The sequence below is a fragment of the Miniopterus natalensis genome, chromosome 16, assembly GCF_054644295.1.
Source record: "Miniopterus natalensis isolate mMinNat1 chromosome 16, mMinNat1.hap1, whole genome shotgun sequence".
Classification (NCBI taxonomy): domain Eukaryota; kingdom Metazoa; phylum Chordata; class Mammalia; order Chiroptera; family Miniopteridae; genus Miniopterus; species Miniopterus natalensis.
Window position 1 is genome coordinate 24,157,312 of NC_142096.1, and position 7,196 is coordinate 24,164,507.

At 35.3% G+C, this 7,196-nt stretch overlaps 1 long non-coding RNA gene across 1 annotated transcript; it reads left to right on the plus strand.

Annotated features, from left to right (window-relative positions):
• The first annotated feature begins 3,689 nt into the window (after positions 1-3,689).
• Positions 3,690-6,962, plus strand: LOC107532160 (uncharacterized). The gene is made up of 2 exons (XR_015715788.1): positions 3,690-4,195; positions 4,464-6,962. It is a non-coding gene; the product is annotated as an uncharacterized LOC107532160 (long non-coding RNA).
• Positions 6,963-7,196: the final 234 nt, after the last annotated feature.

The following is a 7,196-nucleotide window of genomic DNA, read 5'->3' on the forward strand; positions in this document are numbered from 1 at the left end:
CAGCGCATAGAGATGGCATGTGGGCAACAAGATAACAATGTGGTCTCATGTTCTAGTGCAGGCGGTTGTGCCTTTGAGGGGTCTGGAAAAGAAAATTAGTCGGACACTTCAAAGGTATGTTATCCTAGATGCGCAAAGGCAAGAGGCAATTTCAGAGGTAAGGACTGACCTTTGTCAGGGAAGAAGCTACAGGCCTAGGACAGGACTGCCCACCATGACCTGCTTTAAGTTAGGAATTTTTATGTTCAGACCACCCCGTGTGGTTACTTTGGTCTGAGTCTGTAAGACCAGACATGCAGGCCTCCCCTGAACTTGTCAGGGTTGGTATGTGGCCTCTTTTTATCCACATAGTGCACATAATTTGTTCACATATATCATCTGATCCTCACACCAGTCCTGTGACACTTTTACAGTTGACTTCACTTATAGTTACAGAAAGACTGGAAAGAATTAAGTGACTTGTCCAAGGTAAAATCCCCAGTGTATCTCAGTCTCAGAGAGTGCTTTTCACAGTACTTCCTCTACAAAATAAAAAAAGCTGTTAAGGTCAGACCTTTGTTAAGCCTCAGGGTCTCCTCTTAGTGACTCCAGGAGCTGTAAGGAACCCATAAAGAGGTGAAAGAGCTTTATTTTATTACTTGTGTGGTAGGGAACTGTCTTTTCATGCAAAACACATCCATATGTTAATTAAAAGCTAGTATTTAAATTATTGTACAGTCCCTTTCACTTGTCATTCTGGAAATTTTAAAATCTTAGATAAGTGAACTTCCTCAAAATTTCTGAAACATTTGGCACAAAATAGATAACAACAGTGCAGTCCATGAGATTATTTGAGTCTTCTGTAGCTGCCAAGGTAACTGTTTACCTGATTAGGTTTTTTGAGTAAGCAGAATTAGATGCTTGAAAGGAACCATCTGTAAGATAGACACTCCTAAAGAGCCTTAATACTGACTTTCACCTAAATATTGTCTATAATTTTCTTGAAAAGAAATATGTTTGGAAGAGAAAGACTTTAAATGTTAATTATTTCCTTACCCAAGTCTACTTTATCCATGCAAAAATAATGTTACCTTTAAACAAGATAGGTAATAGTACTTATCTCAAGGGGGATAATTTTCAATAAATTTTTTCTTAAAGAATTATTTTATGAAGGAAAAGTTGTTTACATCTGTTTTAACAGTAGTTTGGTGGTAATTGCTTAAATGTTCTTGGAACTGATTTTTAATTGAGTGCAAGTTGAAAAATTGGATATGTCCTTTAAATGGAAATTATTTTCTTCCATGACTGAGAAGTTATACCGGCAGTAGAATTTTATTTTTCTCATATGGAATTCAAAGAATTGAATTATTAACCCCTCGGAGCACATGAAAGCTGACAGCAGTGTGTGCAATTCAAACACTGTCATGCATTTTTAAAAATTTTTTTTATTAATTTGAGAGAGAGAGAGAGAAGCATCAATGTGAGGGCGAAACATTGATTAGCTGCCTCTTGCACGTCGCCTGCTGGGGACTAAGCCTGCAACCGGGCATGTGCCCGGATTAGGAATCGAACCAGCAACCTTTTGGTGCAAGGGACTATGCACAACCAACTGAGCCACACAGGCCAGGGCTGTCATGCATTTTTATGTCTTAACTTCACCAAGCCAAATTGTCCTTATTGGTGATACATATGAACAGTGAAATAGATTTTTTAAATTGCACCTGAATGTCATTGTGAATCATAAATAACCATTTCCTTTTCTGCTGAAGAAATGGGCAGCCTTTCTCTGGTTTGTCAAGCACAACCCACCTGACTGATCCAGTGTTCATTTCCCTATATGGAACCTTGATCAGGTAGAAACATTCTTCCCAAACTAAATTTGATATTTAAACCCATTTGTTACTATAGTTCTTCTAGTTTTAAGAATTGTACTTTTGAAGGGGAAAAATAGAAATACCCTGGTGTAAAGCATATTTAATGGGGGGAGGTAAGTTTATAAGCAATTCTAGAATTAAATTAGATCATTTAACCTGAAAGTGGCTTCCTTAATGAATCTGTAGATGCAGGCAAAGTTCACAGAGTAAGAAAGCTAACATAAATGAAGAAAGGGGCCTCACAGACATGGACAACAGTGTGGTGATTGCAGGGGTGGAGGGGGATGGGTGGAGGTGGTAGAGGGCATAGAAGGGATAAAAGGTGATGGAAAAAAATAAAATTTTAAATAAAAGAATAAAATTTCTAAAAATTCAAATAATAATAATAAAGAAAGGGGCAATGATATTAACCATGCCAAGTTCAATTTGTGAATTAATTCTTTACAGCACTTAGAAGGCATGAGTACCTATAAAGTAAGAAGAAGAAATTTTATTAGGACAAAATATGACATACTGTTTCTTATAAGGCCATAGGAGTGCTGAAAGCTTTTAATCTAATTATATGAGATACACATGCTTCCTTCATCTTCCTCCAAAATGCCATGATCTTAATTGCCTATTAACTTTCATAACATCTTTGTGGGATGCCTAATAGTGTTTTTTCACAATTTCTAGTATGGCATTTCTAAACTTTCTGGATTGCTTTTAACCTAGTAAATGTAAAAGCTAAAGGCATCCACTTAACATAAAAACAAAAGGCATCATTGTTTTTTTACCTTTTATATTAGAAAAGGAAGGGAATTAGAACTTTGGGGATTGTTTTAAGTCAGCCACATTCTTTCTCCTATGAAATATACATCTGTACTAAGAGTTGACTATGTTACTCCAGATCCCTACCCCAGACAATCAGATGTCGAGTTACAAGTTTATGTTGAAGGTTGGGATGGATGTGGGAAGGACTTAATTACTGAAGTAGATATTATAGGAACTTAAAGGGATGCAGAAGACCATCCCTATCCCAAAGGAGCTCATTCTAATAGAAGAAATAGCCTGATCTAAACTGTTCATAAATACAAGTAGAATAAAGCATATAATCAATCAAAGTAATACAGGAAAATAAGTATCACAAATTTTATGAAAAAAAATGTATTGAGGGCTTATTATAAGGCAGGTGCTTTTAAGTATATATCTTAAATCTTTAAACAATCCTGTGAGATAGGTAGTATTGTCCTTATACAGATGAGAAGATATAACTGAAAGGTTAACATTATTATCATTATTACCACCCAGCTAGCAAGTCGCAGAGCTGGGCTTCAAATCAAGATTTTCTTCTATGTTCAGCCCTCTTTCCACTATCTCACAACTGCTTAGTGATTTGAGAGAAAATTAGCCAAAAAGTGAGTGCAAACTGGTGGCCAGTGGCCAAATTTGGCTTAGAAGCGTTTTTGTTTGGCCAGCAACTTTTTGTTTTTTAATGTGAACATCTTTGGGCAGTGGCCACACTTCACTTTTAAGGTTGTACACCAGTCCCCCTTGACACAAATTACCTGCCTGGCTTCAAAAAGCATTTGTACTTTCTGTAGCAGGCAGTAACTGGGGACAGAGAGGAGCTATACTCAAAAGTATCATGGAGAAGTTATATCCAAGGGTGGAAGGAGGACTTTATGAACAAGAATTGCAGAGAGTATTTGAAGAAGAATGATTAGCAGTATTATATAAAGGTGAAAGAGGTCAAATACAAAGCTAGAAGTTATGCCTTAGCATGATAGTTCTCAAACTTTAGTAAGCATCAGAATCAAATGTAAGGCTAAAACAGATTGCTGGGCTCCACCCCAGAATGAATGCATCTGGGATGAAGCCTGAGAATTTGCATTTCTAGCAAGTTCTTTGGTACTGCTGGTGTCGGTCCAAGTATTACACTTTGAAAGGGCACTTTGGGGGAAGGGCTTACGCCAAGGTTTTGCTTCTATGTTTCTGTTGTTTTAAGTACAAAAGGAATTGCTTGACATAGAATGTTTAAAAAAGAAATAAAGAAGAAAATTAAATTAGTCTATCATCAATTAGAGGTTACAGGTTTTTAACATTTTTGATGGATCTTTTCATTTCTTTTTTCTAAGAAAAAAGAAAGTGTACTTTTAAAAAAGACTGAAGTTGTATCATCATTATCATAGTTGTTAACACTTAATTGGGCATCTACTATGTACCAGGGTCTTTACAACATATATTTACTTAATTCTGATAATAGCCTTATGGGCCAGGTACTATTATTATCATTCTTATTTTACAGATGAGGAAACGGAGCCACAGAGGGGTTAAGTAACTTGCTCAGTATTTCACTGCTAGTAAGTGGCGTAATTAGTATTTAAATCCAGGCATTCTGGCTCCAGAGCCTGTATGCTTAACCATTGTATTGTACTGACTTATTCTATACTGACTGTCATACTATAGTATAGTTCATAGTGTTTTTAACCTGTATTGTTTAATCATATCATGAACAATCTTGATAACATTAAATATTCTTGTCCAACATTTAAAATAAAAGCCTACTCTTTTTCTTCCCTTAACAGGCATTCCTCATTTTACTGCATTTTGCTTTATTTTGCTTCACAGATACTACATTTTTTACAAATTGAAGGTTTGTGGCAACCCTGCATGGAGGAAGCCCACCAGCCCTATTTTCTAACAGCATTTGCTCACTTTGTGTCTTTGTCTACTCCTGGTGAAGATACTGTGAAGATTGTTGAAATGACAACAAAGGATTTAGAATACTACATAAACTTTGTTGATAAAGCAGCAGTAGGGTTTGAGAGGATTGGCTCCAATTTTGAAAGAAGTTCTCCTGTGGGTAAAATGCTATCAAACAGCATCACATACTACAGAGAAATCATCTGTGAAAGGAGTCAGTCAGTGCAGCAAATTTCTTTATTGTCTTATTTTAAGAAATTGCCACAGCCGCCCATCCTTCAGCAACCACCACCCTGATCAGTCAGCAGCCATCACATTGAGACAACCCCCCATCAGCAAGATTATAATTCACTGAAGGCTCAGATGAGGGCTGGCATTTTTGAGCAAAAAAAGTATTTTTAACTTTAGGTATATATTTTTTAGACCTAATATCATTGCACACTTAATAGACTACAATATAGTATAAACATAGCTTTATATGGACTGGGAAACCATATAATTCATGTGACTTGCTTTATTGTGATATTTGCTTTATTGTGATGGTTTGAAAACAAACCTGCAATATCTCTGAGGTATGCCTGCAGTATGTTTCAAACATTCAAAAGTGTCCGGCAAAATAATACTTAAAATATTCATGCACCCACTACTTGGTATAACAAACGTTAATATTTTAGCATATTTGTTTTAGAATCCCCCCTTCTGAAAAAACAAAACAAAAACCAAACATATACATTTAGTAAGACTACGATTTTAAGGTTTAATTTCACTTAAACCTCTGTAGTGGCTGAAGAGCATTCTGTATTATGGCTGTGCCAGGCAGGATTCATTTAACCAGTCCCACAGTGTTAGACATTTGGTTCATTTTCAATACTATAAATATAAAAAATATTTCTATACATTTCTGATTATTTCTTTAGGGCTAAATCCTACTGCTTTGGTGGATTGAAGAATATCAATGTTGTAACATATTTTAAAATTATCAACCAATACATAGTTTTACCAAGTTAATCTTCTCTATATTGAAGGTATTTAGTCAACTCTTGCCAATAATGGATATTATTTTAAAGAAATATGCTAATTTTACAGACCCCAATTTAGACAAATAGTACCTCTCATTATGGTCTCTAGTTTTATGAGTGTGCTTGAAAAGGAATTGATGCTTACCCATATTTTCTGGTAGTTTATGGAGGGTTTTTTTCCCCCATTTAATGCTTTAGTACAGCTGTTACATATTTTTGTATGTGATGTGTAAGAGAGGTTCAATTTATTTATCTATTTATTTTACATTGCAAAATACAGTTGTCCAAAAATCTTGCTTTAAATATGGTTTTGGTTTTGTTTCCAGGTTCAGAATCCTTCAGATCAACTTACCAGTAAGTTCATCATGTTAAACAGATAAACGCAGCTGAAGTGGGGCAAGAGTTATTTCAACCTGCCAGCATCCCCTGCCCTCATTCCTTCCTTCCCACAGAAGCTCCAGGGGGTACTTTGGAAACCATTGGGAAAATTCATCCTCTCATATATGACTTGAAATGCCACATCTGTAATATGCTGCAGTAAAATTTTTACTTATTCCAATTATTTTTCTATTTTTTTACCAATCTCAAACTTTAATTTATTGAGCCTAGGAACTTTCTATTATAACAAAAGAAGAAATTGAAACATCTAATAAGTAAAATAACAACATGGGGTCTTTTGAGGCTTGTAAAATTAGCATATTTCTTTAGAATAATACCCATTATTGGCAAGAGTTGACTAAATACCATCAATACAGAGAAGATTAACTTGGTAAAATTATGTATTGGTTGATAAGATGTATGGAAATATGGAAATATTTTTTATATTTATAGTATTAAAAATGAACCAAAGGTTTAACATTTTGGGACTTGTTAAATGAATCCTGGCACAGCCATAACACAGAATACTCTTCAGCCATTACAGTGATGTTCTGAAAAGAAGAAAATGTACCATATCAAGCACTTTAATTATATTGTCTTGCTTTAAGCCTAACAGTATGTCTAGATGAGGGTATTATTATTCCCATTTATAGATGAGAAAACATAGAAGTAAAGTTCAAACAACTGGTAAAGTAGTGTTGCTGGAATTCAGCTCACGTCTGCTCTTAATTCTTGTTCTTAATCACTGTCCTACTGATATGGGGAAATACTTATTTTTTTACTAAGTTATTGTTTTAATGCCATTTGACATTAAATAAACAAAACCCTTCCTCCTATTTGTAATCACTTCTTCCTTCCAAAGTTAGCAGTGCTTGGCAATTTCCCCCCCAAATGAATCTACTTTTATATTTTTTTTAAGTTGATTTTGGAAGTATTGAATGCCTGCTCTAAGAATTCAAACAATACATAAGATTATAAAGTAACTGTACCTTTAATCATAAAATATATTTCTGTATATGATTGGAAATACTTGTGGGCTCTGTCTTATGTTCCATCAATTCTCTCTCTTCTTACTCTAATGTCAGCTTTATAGGCCCTGGTTGGAGATGGAGACAGACCAGAAAGGCAAACTGAGTGGAGGGATGTAGGTCTGGATGGTAACTTTAAACACAGAAGAGTCCACTTGTAGGTGGTGCAGCATGGTGGTTAGAAGTGCTGGCTCTGGAGCCTGACTGGCTAGACTAAGTCCCAGCTTTTGAAT